We start from the raw sequence: 15,211 nt of genomic DNA, 5'->3' as shown, positions 1-15,211 counted from the left end.
GATAGACAACAATTTTACCAATTCCCTTGACAAATAGACTCGCATCATCAAAATTAAAATGTTTGAAATTTAATTTCAAAAGATGCTCAGTGAATTTTTTATACCAAACTTGCAGTGCTTGTTTTACACCATATAAGGATTTAATGAGTTTGCATACATTTTGTTTTTGTCCCTTCACAAAAAATCCTTCTGGTTAAGACATGAAGACATTTTATTTCAAACCTCCATTCAAGAGAGCCATCTTCACATCCATCTGATGGACTTTCCATCCATTTCGAGGTACCAAGAAAAAAAGACATTCTGTTTGTATACATTCTGTTTTTGTCCCTTCACAACAAATCCCTCTGGTTAAGATATGAAGACATTTTATTTCAAACCTCCATTCAAGAGAGCAATCTTTACGTCCATCTGATGGAATTTCCATTTTGAGGTACTAAGAAAAAAAGAGTTTTGATGGTGGCCCATTTTGTTGTGGGGGAAAGGATCTCTTCATAATTGACACTTTCTTTCTATGCAAATTATTTTGCCACAATTCTGTTTTTGTCCCTTCACAACAAATCCTTCTGGTTAAGATATGAAGACATTTTATTTCAAACCTCCATTCAAGAGAGCAATCTTTACATCCATCTTATGGTCTTTCCATTTTGAGGTACCAAGAAAAAAAGAGCTTTGATGGTGGCCCATTTTGTTGTGGGGGAAAGGATCTCTTCATAATTGACACTTTCTTTCTATGCAAATTATTTTGCCACAATCCTTTCTTTGTCCTTGTCAAGTGAATTGTTTGATCTTATACTTGTTCTTGTGAACCCACTTGCAGCTAATTAGTTTGGTTCCAAGTGGAGGGTCTATTAGCTTCCATGTTCCATTCTTTATGAGAGCATCATACTCTTTCTGCATTACTTCTTTCCATTTATCATGAAAAACAATTTCTATAAAGGAAGTTGGTTTAAAATTAGTAAACAAATTCAATATCATATGAAATAACCATATCATCAACAAATCAGAAACATCTACATCACCTCCATTTTGCTCGGTGGAACTTCTAGTTCGTGTCTTTTTTACCTCATCAGGGTGAACACTTTCAAGTGTTTTGTGGGCCATTTTGGGAGACCTTTTTGAGATGGTCCATGTTGCTCTGTTAATTGAGATGGGGTTGCATCAAGATTTAAACTTCCAATACTCTCAATCACATCGCTCAAAGGGTCTTTTTGAGTTGAATGAGTGATTAGAAATTCATGGGGGAGAGATAGTGCTTCAAAAGGATATTCCATGGGTTGATCCAAGATAGGGTTGTCCCCTTCAAGATGTGGAATCTCATTATCAAATTCATGGTAAGTTTTTTCTTGAATGAAAGTATACAAACTATCAAGTTTCCACTCAACAACATTGTTAGTCTTGGAAGATTCAAGAAAATCACATCTTTAGACAATATAAACTTCTTATTTACCTCAGCATAAAGATGATATGCTTTGGTGGTATTTGAATACCCCAAATGATGCATTTTCAACTCCTTGCATTAAGCTTGCTTCTTTGTTCCTTAGGAATCACGGCATAGTAGGTGGAACCAAAGATCATGAGATGCCTTACCAGAGGATTATGTCCATGCCACATTTCGTAAGGGTCTTTCTTTTAAGAACATGAGATGGACATCTATTCTTTTATATATAATGTACATGAATTGCATCAGTGCAAAATACCAGCTTTACATTTTTGAAAAACATTGAGCGAACCATATTTAATATAGTCTTGTTCATTCTTTCAACTACACCATTTTGATGAGGATTGTATGGAACAATTGTTTGATGTTGAATCCCATGTTGACAAAGCTAGTTTTCAAATTCATTAGAAGTATATTCTTTTCCGTTATTAATATGAAGAGAGTCATATGTGATTGCACATCATTTTCATTCCATGCATGATTTTTTTCTAAAGTTTCAAAAGCTTTTGATTTAGTTTTCAACAAGTACACCCAACACATCTTGGTGTAATCATCAATATAAGTCACCATATATTTATTTCCATTTGCATAAAGAACAAGAATATAACCACAAGAATCAAAATGAATTAGTGCAAGCTTTCTATGTGCTCTGGAAGCATAATCATGAAATGACCATTTGTTATTGTTTCCTAGGATACAAGCATCACATTTCTTTAGTTTCCTTGGAATAGTTGACAAACCAAAGGCACCATTCCTTTTCAACAATGATACTGTCATAATTAAGATGTCCAAATGTTGCATTCCATAGAAGACTAGATGACAATGTACCTTCATTGTACTAAGAACTGCATGCAGAATTTTGTGCATGAGCTTATGTTCGTTGCTGCTTCAACAATCTTTCCTCTTTTATTCTAGTCATGACAATTGTGTTGTCTAATGTTTTTCTTTTCTTAACTTTTTCATCAAACATATGAATGGAATATCCTTGCGAGCGAATGTGAACACACGACAAGAAGATTCTCCACAGTTCTAGAAGGTAGAGTACATCATGTAGAAGAATGTTAGGAAGTCCAGGTATTTTAAGCTTGATGGTGCCAAGTCTAGATGGCTTGAGACTCGACTTTTTTGCAAAGTACATTGCTCCATCTACATTGTCACTGAGGTCTTCAAAGAAGTCTTTTCGAAAGGTCACATGGAAGGTTGCACCTATATCAAGTATCCATGCATCTTTCCAAGAAGCAAATGAAGTACAAAACAAATATTTAGTTACTCCAATATTGCAATGGGAAACAATGTAATGAGCAAATTTAGATTCACCTTTTGCTAGATCTATTATTTTACCTTTATCTTCTTTCCATTCTTGCTTGATTCTTTCCCAAAGGATTCTGCATGTGGATGCATCATGTCCATCTCTATCACAACAAATGCAGTGTATATCAAACCTTTCTCCCTGATGGTGTTTACCCCATTACCTCTGTGATTCTTCCTTCCATATCCTTTTTTACCACCTCTTCGTTTGGGAGAATCTCATGATTGATCCTTCTCTTTTTGTGCAAGGCACATTGCTTCTTTAGGGGACTACGAAGTTGTATTCCTCTTCCCAAAAGCTTTTGTCTCGTCTTGTAAAATTGTCCACAAGAGTGTCAAAAGTAATGTCAATGAGTTGGGAATTAGCTTGGAGGGATTCAAGATAGTGAGAGTGTAACAACCTTTTTTTGTTACCCCTGTATTTTGTATACACAACTGTGTGCTAGCAAAAGAGTCACGATTCACTAAAGTAGCTAAATTGTAAACTTAAGAATTAAATGTAAACTTAAATGACTAGAATAAGGAGAGGACGACACAAATCCATAGTTCAAAGGGAAGAGGGAGTTTGCTTATTTGAAAAGCCACAAAACTTCCTTGGAGTTGTTATTTGAGTTGGTTATGACCCAATTAGGATGCCACCTCTTGACAATACTTATGAGATTGGATAGGAGTGGTAAGGGGCATAGGATGGTACCCATCTCCCCTTGAAGATTGAGGAAAGACTACGCGGAGGATGACTCTTCAAGAAAGAGAAACAAGCTTTGGGAAGAGATGAGAGAACAAAGTCAGATCGAGAGTAGAAAGCAAATTGAGAAGACAAAAGACACTGCGCCTTTTTTGTGTTAATTTGGAAGCCTAGGGACAAATTCCATCCTTTGAACAACCTTCCTCATCAAGAAAGACCCCTCCTAACCCTTGGAAGAATTTAATTTGGTCAAGGAAAAATTTAACGTTTGAAGTGAAGTCCACAAGTACACAGAAGTACAAGTCGGCCTAGGCAAGGAAATTCAGCTTCCTTGGACACACGTAAATACACCTCATGTCACATCATTTGGAGGCATCATCATCACAGATATTCTTCTCTTGGTGAGTCGACTACTTCTGACAATTGCAGGTCTCTTTCACACGTGTGAGGAGGAGAGAGAAGATTTCCGATTGGGTTGACTTCTATCTTTGACTAGCCTTTGACCAATGTTGGACTTTGGGAGTTTGGACTTGGGTTGACTTGTTTTGACTTGTGTTTCTAACTTGTTTTTGGAGGTTGAATTCTTTGGCAAGGAGAGAATTTTTTTTTGGTCACTTTGACCTACATTCACTGTAGATCTGCAACTAGGGTTTCAATACACTTTGACTTTAACTTTGATCGAATTTGGAGGAATGTTTTGACTGCACTTTGGCCAACATTCAAGGCCACACTTTTTTTACTGTTGATCAAGCTCTTTTGTAGGACTGTTGACTTTGACCAAAATTTCATATTTGACTTGCGAACCTGAATTAACTATAAGGCTCATCTTTTGGATATTGATTGATTGGTTTTGTTGGTTAGTCAAAGGTTTGACTTTGAATCTTGATTGATGAATTGGAACATTGTAATCTCTTTGTTGAACATTTGATGACAATATAATAGAAGAAGAATTTGAAAGGGTTTTCCCCCTTGTGGGGTTTTCCCCTAGTCTTTGACCAAATATTGTGTCTCTTGTCATTTCTCTTGGCTATCTTCTATTGCATATTGGATTTACTGTTCTATCTACAATTGCTATTTGTCATTGGAAGATTAATTTTGTTTAAAAGTGATTGCTAATTGAAGAAAGAATTGGGCTAAGTGATTGTTCTAAGCATAGAACAGTGGAAAATTAACATGGTATCAGAGCTGAGGTGAAGACAAGCCCAAGGAATCAAGAGACAAGAGCAATCATCTTTGGAAGAAGCTAAAGGAGCCTATTTGACTTGGTCAAGATGTCTACCTCTTACTTCAAGGACACAGAGAAGTTGGGTGACTCATCAAACTTTGCTGCTTGGAAGATCAGGTTGGAAGTCATATTGGATGATAATGATGTTTTGGAATATGTGGAAGGAAAAATACTCGAGCCACTGAAAAATGCTCCTGCTGCTACCAAGTCCAAATATAAGAAAGGTGAGCTCAAAGCCAAGAAAATTCTTATTGATTCTTTGAAAGATCATTTGCTTACTTATGTTGGAAAATTGAAGAAGTCTAAGGATATCTTTGATAAGTTGGTTGGGATGTATGAGGTCAACAATTTGAATCACATCCTTTCCTTGAAGAATTTGTTGAAAATGTAACTAGTTTTGGTCTTCATGATTGTTGTACTCATTTCAATATGTATCCTATGTAACAAACAAGAAAATAAAATAAAAGTTATTATTATCAAAGCATGGGTTTCATGCTCATTATTGATGGTCTTCTAGGTAAAAGCATGTTCTTTGTGCTTCTAGGATTCATTAGGTCCAAGGATTTATTGTCTTGAGTCAAAGGAGTCAACATCGTGTTTATAAAACCCTTCTCGGAAAAAATATACTTGTAAAAAGAATTATTTCTGAGTCTAAAAAGTCCTGGAAGCTCCAAAGTACAAGATAGCATAAAGGAGGGAATTCAACCCCTTGAGAAGGCTATATAAAGAAGCATCTTGACCTCATTTGGAGTCACTCACTCACACAATTTCGATCTATCAAGAAAGGGTTCAATTTGAAGCTGGGAAAAACAATAAATAAGAGTGAAGGTTTTGGAGAAGGACAAAGGACAAAATATCTTGTTTTTGGGCTCTATCTCTCTCATACGTGCGGAAATCTAGGTTTTCTATAATGTCCCAATTGAAGAAAATTTGGAACAAACCCTTCACATAAAATTTTCATTCATAAACAATAGATTGCCATGTAAAAACCCAAACACTGGAAATTCGATAGAAATAATAAAGCACATAAAATCTCATTGAAATATCACAACATGCGGAACCATGAGAAATGCGACAACAAAATCCAACGTTATTATATATAGAGAAATATGTGCCAATACAACAACTAGAAACAACCCTCCAATATATGCTATAATGTCGATGCCGACCTTCCAACTGAAACAAGAAATTAATCACTACACCTGTGGATTCTGAATACATCCACTAAGTGGAGATGGGTGCTCGCCAAATCTCTCTAAATCACCCAAGGGTTTTCGTCCCAGGGCTACCAATGGAGTAGAGAATCAGGTTCTCAACCTCTCATACAAGAAACAACACTCAATCCAAGATGTCTCTAAACAACCTTCTCCTCTTCTTTTATAGATCTCATGGATAGATCTCCAAGCCTCTAGAAACACATTATTTTATTATTATTCTAAAAGCTCCTCTATTGACTTTATCAAGTGACCTTTTAATTTAATTTTATTTCACTTAAGTCACTTTTGGCCCTTTTTCTCCAATTAATTATTTTTCCCTAGTTAAATGACTAACTAAAGTCATTTTTAACTAAGGAAAATGGAAAATCACCCACCATACTTTCTTCGGCCACTGAAAGTCTCTTCTCAGCATCCCATCCTGTAGATATTCTCGTTCAAGTTCCAACGAGCTATTACACTGAGATGTTCCATCAATTAATCTCCCCGACATGCCACCTCGAGCATAATTAATTAAGTTATGCCAAATAATAACACTGATTTTTGGAAGTTGTCAGGATGTGATGAAACAAAAGGAAAATTGTGTGGATGATGGAATATGCCAAGCCAATGCCATCAAATCACATAAAAACTCCTCAAAACTCCACCGAGACACCTAATGACATAGACTTGCTCCACTGACCTGGCCATCCCCTGCCCTGGAAATCCACCCTGGCTATACTAGGAAGAAGGATAAAAATGGGGATATGATTGTCCTCCCACCCCAATATTGCTTGCCCTCAAGCAATCCAAATCTGTGGACCAATCTGGTGTCCCAATGCAACTGAAACCTAATGCCCAAATCCCATACAAACCACTGGGTGATGCGCTGCTCCTGTGTCAACCCATCATGAATGGACCCCTCAATGCCTGGATCCTAGACCAATCTCTGACTGAACCTGCTACTAATAGAACCACCTGGATCCCAATGTCACCAAGAAAGAGAATCAATGCTCCATGGCTCCTGCTGTGCTATAGCTTCGACTGTGAATGTTGCCCCACCAATTGCGTACCAATTCATCACCTCTCTCTAATCCCACCTCGGGCATAGGCCAAGGTCATCCCCACTCTGCTGATGTAGGGCTAATGCTATGGAAACACTGGTGAACTGTCGGTCCACCTTCCACTGCTCACTGAAACATATAGTAACCTCCTCATCTAAGTTCCCTTGCTGTATTGTGCCTCGAACTAAGGTTGATACTCCATTAAAAGGATACCAACTCATGATCTCTCACGAATCTAGTGTATGGACACCTATGCAAGGGATATGTCTGCTATGTTGAAACTGGTCCATGCTCAACTCCTGAGGCTCTATTTGGTCAATCAAAACATGTTCGATAAATTCTGCCTTCCTCCCTCTAATGGGAAGAAGTGGGCACATTGTACTGTAAGCCCTATCTATATACTCCTAGAGAGGGTTTCTCCCTGAAAGTCCTACAACTCTGCTAGCTTCCCATGCATCTACCCACACCTCATTAGTGGGTCAGCCCAAAGATGGATGTACCACCATCTCCAACAAGTCTTGTCGTCTACTAGCCTCCTGCAAGACTACCCTATCGATCTCCAACATCTCCTGAGGACAAGTGTCTGCAAATACTGCCTCCTTGGAGGTTGCCTACACATTTGTTTGCTCCACTCTAATGGCTGGCCCCAAGGGTGTCTTCTCATCCTCCATTAGGGCTCAACATAAGCCACAACTGACTCTCGAACACAGGCCCATCCGACACACTGTGTGTCATCTGTCTCATGCTCCTCTATGTGATTGCTATGTTGAATCATAAGTCGCTCATCTGCTCCCGAATCTCCTTCCCTCATGGGAACAATTAGCTTCTCGTCATACTCCTCTACCACACATGGATGCACATCTGAGCTACTGACATCAACTCCACATGACTCCTCGTGCTCCTTAGAGGTATCATCATATGAACCCATGGACCCATCCAAAAAAGAGTTCTCACCCTGAAAGTTAGAAGGAATCTCCTCCTGCTCTACCTCTGTCATCTCCCCAGCGTTACTCAAGCATGAGTGGCTAGGTCCCCAAGGCCCCTTGCACATAAAGAAAAGTCCCTTCCTCCTCATCTCATTCTTGCTGCATGATCCCTTAATCCTGAGCAGCTCCTCCCTGGTCAACTGTCTCCTGAACAACCCAATGTTCTGCTCAACCAACCTCTCGGCTAGTTCATAAGCAACAGGTGAGACCAACTATCATCTCCTCCAAACAAACAACAATCGAGACTGTAACTCCCAACAAATGGCATCACAACCTCTCATACATGATGATCGTATGGACTACATGTGTGCTATGACTGTGTCAGGATGATGTTTCCTAATGTTGAAGAAGCGTTGGAACATTTGCAAGATTAAACCATCACACTCTAGATCTAACATGATTTCATATTTCCTAGTCATGGCCATAATTTTCAAAACCTTAAGCTTCTTCCCAAATGTAGGACCTGCACTGTTGTCCAAATCTTGAAAAGTATCTACTATTAACTTGAAATCTCTCCTCAAAACTTCATCATTGAAAGAATGTATAGGTGTAGTCAGTCTTATGATGTGACTAAGACAATATGCAACTGGAAGCCTAACCCCTTCAGAAGGTTCCTCCAAGAACTTGGGTTGTATGAGAGCAAGCATCGCTGGTCTTAGAGCCCAAATTAATTTCTTCCGCTCTAACCGACTCACTTTGGAAAGGAGGGCATCTAGTTCATCAAGATTGAAGAGAACTTTCCATGTGACCCTCATGTGCTTCAAATCTGTCCCTAGTGCAAATATTTTGTGCCCTATTTCCTGCCCCTTCTGCACATCCTTTGGCTGTGCTTTTTGAAGAATGGCATACTTTGAGAAGGGTCTGTTGTTTGCTGCTGCTAGTTTATTAAGGGATTTTTGGAAGGTTTGATCCATATTTAGTTTAATGATGGCAAGCTTATCAAGCTATGACTTGATTGACAGACTTCTTACAACACAACCTCCAACAATGTTTACAAGGCCATACAATGGTGATGGATAAGCTTGGCGGCTCAAGACTTTGACATGGTATCAATAATTAATATAACAATCTAGTATAGACCAAAACTAAGACACAAACAACTTATATGAGACAGTATTGACAAATACAGGGTTTAATAATGCGTATGTTGAAGCATCAATATGTATGGTTGACCCTGGAAAATTCTCACGGTTTTCAATGACTGCTGCTACTTTTGGGCATTTGTCGAATAAGTCTTGCCCTCCAAACAAGCAGAGTGAGCTTCCAATTGATAATAATTTCACCAACTGAGTTATGGGAACAATTTGGCCTTCTATGAGCTTCTAAGGGCATAATGGCATAGAACAAAAAGATCTTGGGTATTAAACCCAAAAATAAGCAAGAACCATGGTAAAGGGAATGCACACCAACACATGGAGGATAAATTCATCACATTGCAAGCCCATAAATTGCACATACATAACAGTTCACCATTTCAATCATCCAATCTGCTTGGAAACACAATGTACACAAAGATATAGAAGCATAGAACCTAATAATATGCTCAATGTATTAATTTCCTTTTTTTTTCAGCGTTTGCACGCCAAGCAGACCCATAAATGAAGTTACAACAACATGAGCACGCACAGTGAGGGTTTTACCTTCTTATATGTCTCCCTAACCCTTGTTGTCAACACAGGAGCAAAGAATCGGTCTCTATATGAGCTAATATGGGTCGTTCAACTCAAAAACCACCCTCTACACACCACTGTATACTCAGATTTTCTCCAATAGTGATTCGAACCAGCGATAATCGATGCAACTCGTCCTTCTAGTGGCAGAAATATGACCCCGTGAAAGAGGCTCTCCCAACAACAAACAACTCAGAAAATGGAACCTGCACCGGTTTTGATCCCCTTTTCTATACAACTTCGTTTCTTTTGATACCCCCAACAAAATAACACTCCATCTTAAATAATCTCGATCCCCTCAGAGAATCATCCTCCTCTCATGCATGACAAGTTTTGAGTCTCTCGAATGGAAGTCTAATGGCACAACGAAACCTATTCAGCCTCTCCAACAAAATGTTGGATGCTATCAATGATACATCTCCTTCTTCTTACAGGAAGAGATAGAATATATGGCTCATTCTACTTACGGTTTACCTCTGACATTTTCTACAACGGTTCCACCGACACTGATCAGCCAGACCAACATGATCACAACCACTGTACCCGTACCGAGAACACCCGGCGCTATCATTGCACCAGATCCGTCGGCATTAACAATTCGCTCGCGGGGTGGTCCAGTACAAGCTTGCTGACTGTAGTCATCTAATGGAATGAGCTCACAGGAACAGTTCTTCTGCGTGTGGCTTAGGAAGCCCAACATGGCAGGTCTTTAACCGAATTCGACATAGGTTTTCAAAAATTAATTTTTCTTCGGTATTTCTAGTGCGTATTCCCTGACTTTCTGAATCTTCATTGGGATTCGTTGTGTTTGCTACGAGTGTCTATGGCTCCAACGCACTCCGAGCTTCAAGGGAATGCATTAACTATGCACACATTTTTCAGGCTACTGGCTCATTCATCTCCCATGCATATCGCCCGACCGCTCCTTCCACTTCTCTCCGGTGTATCCAACACCCCACAGACTCCCCGATGGATACGAAGACTTCACAATGGAAACTCACCCTCCAGTTTTTCCTTGGCACAGGCGCTGGAAATATTCCATTGAACCCTTAATGCTAAATGCATCAACGCAGGTGTATACACAAATTGCCCGTTAGAAAATTGTATGCATACATTTGCATCTAGTTTCATTATGTCCTCCATCCCATATAGCCACTACACAGTTCGTTTAATTTACGCGTGGTCAAATATTAGGATCCACGAATTCTTGACTCTTTAATCAAGTTGTCGAGCGATGATTACGCAGGCCACAAAACTGAAGAAAATTTGGTTAACACTTTGCAACAGAAAATTTGTAGAGTAGTTAACGCCCCCAGATAAATTTCTGGGCAAATAGAATTTGGTACCCTCAAAATGAAATTAAACACCCTCGACCAATTTGCAATTGGAATCGAAACCATCACAATGGAGGTCTCGCAGGTTGAGCTAAAACCAATGCTCCGATACTAGTGTAATGTCCCAATTGATGAAAATTTGGAACAAATCTTTCACAAAAAAATTTTCATTCATAAATCATAGATTGCCACTTAAAAACCTAAACACTCGATAGAAACAATAAACCCACAAATTGCACATAAAATATCATAGAAAGATCACAACATGGGGAACCATGAGAAATGTAGCAACAAAATCCAATGTATGTTATAATGTTGATGCCGACCTCTCAACTGAAACAAGAAATGAATCACTACACTTGTGGATTCTGAATAAATCCACCAACGGGAGAGGGTGCTCACCCAATCTCTCTAAATCACCTGAGGGTTTTCGTCATGGGGCTACCAATGGAGTAGAGAATTGGGTTCTCAACCTCTCATACAAGAAATAACACTCAATGCAAGACATCTCCAAATGACCTTCTCCTCCTTTTTTATAGATCTCATGGATAGATCTCTAAGCCTCTAGAAACATATTATTTTATTATTATTCTAGAAGCTCCTCTATTCACTTACCTTTTAATTTTATTTTATTTCACTTAAGTCACTTTTGGCTTTTTTTCTCCAATTAATTATTTTTCTTTAATTAAATGACTAACTAAAGTCATTTTTAACTAAGGAAAATGGAAAATCACCCACCATACTCTCTTCGGCCATTAGAAGTCCCTTCTCAGTATCCCATTCTATAGATCTTCTCATTCCGGTTCCAATGAGCTATTACACTGAGGTGTTCCATCAATTAATCCTTGTGAAATGCCACTTCGAGCATAAATAATTAAGTTATGCCCAATAATAACACGATTTTTGAAAGTTGTTGGAATACGACAGAACAAAAAGCAAATAGTGCAGATAATAAAATATGTCAAGCGAACGCCATCAAATTCCATGAAAACTCCTCAAAACTTTATCGAAACCCCTAATGACATAAACTTGCTCCATTGACATGGCCATCCCTAGCCCTGGAAATCCACCCTGGTTGTACTATGAATAAAGATAAAAATGGGGACATGACAGTTTCTAGTGCAACAAAAGGAGGCCGAAATTGCAGGTCCAAGTTGTAGTAGGACAAATGTAGAATATTGTAGCTGGAAGAGAGGGAACCCTATATTGACCTCCTTGACCTTGGTAGAGATGTCTTGCTCTAGGAAGGCTTAAGGAGGAGGTTATATTGAGGTTTCCAGAGAAGCTATAAGGGAAAAGTTGCAGGGTCAAAGTTGCTAGACAAGTTGCAATATTGAAGCTGACGGGTCGAGTTGCAGTTTGAAGTTGGTTGATGTAGAATTAAAGGACTTGTTAGAGGGCCGAATTGGTACTTGGAGGAGGACTTGGTCTAGGGTTTGGGTATTTGTATCTCATTTGAACTAGATTATAAGAAGAGAAGTGTTTTTGGGTCTTACACTTGGACGAGTTTTACCCTGGATGAGAGCCTAATATCTGTGTCCTTTATTGTTGCAATTTATGTTCTTGATATTTGTTTGCTGAAAGATATAACTAAAGAACACAATAAAGCTAATAAGTTCACAAGTAAATATTAAGGTTAAGGAAAATAATATTAATAGTTGTCATTATCCATTTTTCTAACATGGTATCATAGCTAAGGTGAACAATGAAGGCAGCTAGAAAGGACACAAGAATGAATCACTTGTTAAGGGAAGAGAAAAATAAACTCCAAAGGAAACACTGAAGAAGATGACTTCAACAAGGAATGACGACTCATTAGTAGAAGACCTATAAGAGTTTCCACTGAAGAAGATCAAGTGTATATCAAACTCACATCAAAGGAAGATCTGGGAGAAAGACTTCAAGAAGAATATTGATCTCTCTGTGGAAGTAGGTCCATTTGGAAGACATCCTTGAAGGAAACATCAAGAATCTTGGAAGTGGTTTCTGAAGGAAGCATCTTTCAAATACTGTAATACATCATCAAAGACTCTTCAAAGATCTTGAAGGCATCAAGAAGATTAGCGACATCATCAAGGAGAATCGTGGTCATCAAGTAAGTAACATATTTCATATTTCAGGTTTTTGTGATCTTCATATTTGTGTAAATCATCTTCCGGATTCGTCTCGCATTAGGTTTGTTGTTATGATCGACGTTTTGAACCAGCAACAATGGTTCATCATAAGGATGAAAAATATTTATGGAAGATTGGTCTATTATTTAGATCAATAAATAGATGTTTGAGATGCACAACCAACAATAATCTTAAGGATTATCAATTTAATTATTAAATTAAAGTTTTATTATTATTTTTTTAAAATACGATTAAATTCATTATAAATTTAACTAATAATTTTTTTTTTATTATTGCATTATTATTCATTCAATTTTATCTTTGTTATAATTAGTTTTTATTCTTAGTTGTAAATTTATATAATAAAAACTTTTATTATTTAAATTATAATTTATTTAATTGATCTTTATTATAATTAGTTTTTATTCTTAATTGTAAGAGTAATTATTAAGTTGAAACTTATATTGTTAAATTATAATTTATTAGGATCATAACTATTTTAATTATAATTAACTTTTATTATTTTTATTTCAAATATTTATTAAGATTAATTATAAATATGGTTATTAAAATAATATTCAAATAAAATTTTTATTAACATTCGTTATGAAATTAGTTATTGTAGTTTGAATTTTATATCATTTTGATTATTAGATTAATCTTTTTTAATTAAATTAAAGTTTGAGTAAAGTTTTTTTATTGTCATTAAAGGTGTTTAGAGGGGGAAATTGTATGATTTAATATCTATTTAGAATTGATGTTTAAGTGATAATGAATTATTGTGTTGAGATTCATTTAATTAATAACTGATAAGTACTAATTAGATGTTTAAGAAATTATTTGTCCTAGGGATATGATGTCGAATGAATGGTTAATGAAAGGTGTAATTTTAATTAGAGAGGGGTTAGAGTGGATGATAAAGTTGGAATCCAATTCTCACTTATGGTCCATCCATCGTCTCTGTTGAGGTTATTAGGGTGCTCGCTGATTTCTATGGCTTCTCTGAATTTCCTTATGAAGTAGTGATCACTTCTAGTTAAGATGCGGGTATTTTCAATACAAATTTGATACTTGGTTTTATTAGAATGTTCTGCTAAAGCTGATGATTTGGATCGATTATGTTTAATGTCAGTCGAGTGTTCCTGGATTCTGGTGTTAAAGGATCTACCAGTTTCACCTACATAGGGCTTGCCACACGAGCAAGGAATTAAATAGACACCCGTATGGCACTTAGGATCAATTTTATTCTGATGGTGTTTAAAGGTTTTAAGGTGGTTAAAACCAGGTTCTTTTTTGGGATGCGGGAGATTTTATTAGTAGTCCCCAGAATGTAAGGGAGGTTAAATTTACCTATAATATTGTCAAAAATTTTATTATTCTTAGGTCTAGTGTTTTCTTTGTTTAGGGCTTTAACAATTGACATTTGTTATATCCATTTTTTAGGAAAACTTTTATAAGGTGTTCTTTTTCTTTTTCTAGGCATTCCTTCTAAGAGATTCTTAGGGCCCTGGTAGCTAAGGTGTTGAGGACTTGTGGGTTGGGTGATGATGCGAGGAGGCATGTAAATACTATTCGATGTGTCTTTTTTCTATATACCTGGTGAGATATGGAGCCATCATCACTCCTAGTGATGAGGATATCAAGGAAGGGGAGGCTATTGTTGACCTCAACTTCCATAGTGAATTTAATGGAAGAGGATAAACTATTTAGGTGTTGTTTGAAGGTTTCTAGGGTTTCTCTTCCATGAGGCCATATGATAAATGTGTCATTGACATATCTTTTCCACAATTTAGGTTTTAAGGGTGAATTCATGAGGGATTTGGTTTCAAAGTCTTCCATGAATAAATTGGCAATAATAGGGGACAAAGGAGACCCCATGGAAACTCCACATGTTTGTTCATAAACATCCCCCATAAAGCTGAAGAAGGTGGATCTTAGGCAAATTTCAATTAGCTTCGATGTGTCAGGATCTGTTAGTTTGCAGATAACTTCCATGGCATCATTAATAGGGATATTGGTATATAGAGAGGTGACATCAAAACTAACTAAAATGTCATTTTGATCAAGTTTGATGTTCTTAATTTCTTCAATGAATTGGGTAGAGTCTCTGACAAAAGAATTAGAGTTACCCACTAGAGGTTTCAGTTTTTTGGCTAGGTGCTTTGCTAGGTGGTATGTGGGCCCATTAATAGTG

Source organism: Pinus tabuliformis, chromosome 7 (assembly GCF_031772625.1).
Source record: "Pinus tabuliformis cultivar Carrire ecotype Pingquan chromosome 7, CPIR1, whole genome shotgun sequence".
NCBI classification, from domain to species: Eukaryota; Viridiplantae; Streptophyta; class Pinopsida; order Pinales; family Pinaceae; genus Pinus; species Pinus tabuliformis.
The sequence above is the reverse complement of the archived record's forward strand: the minus strand, read 5'-3'. Positions refer to the sequence as shown.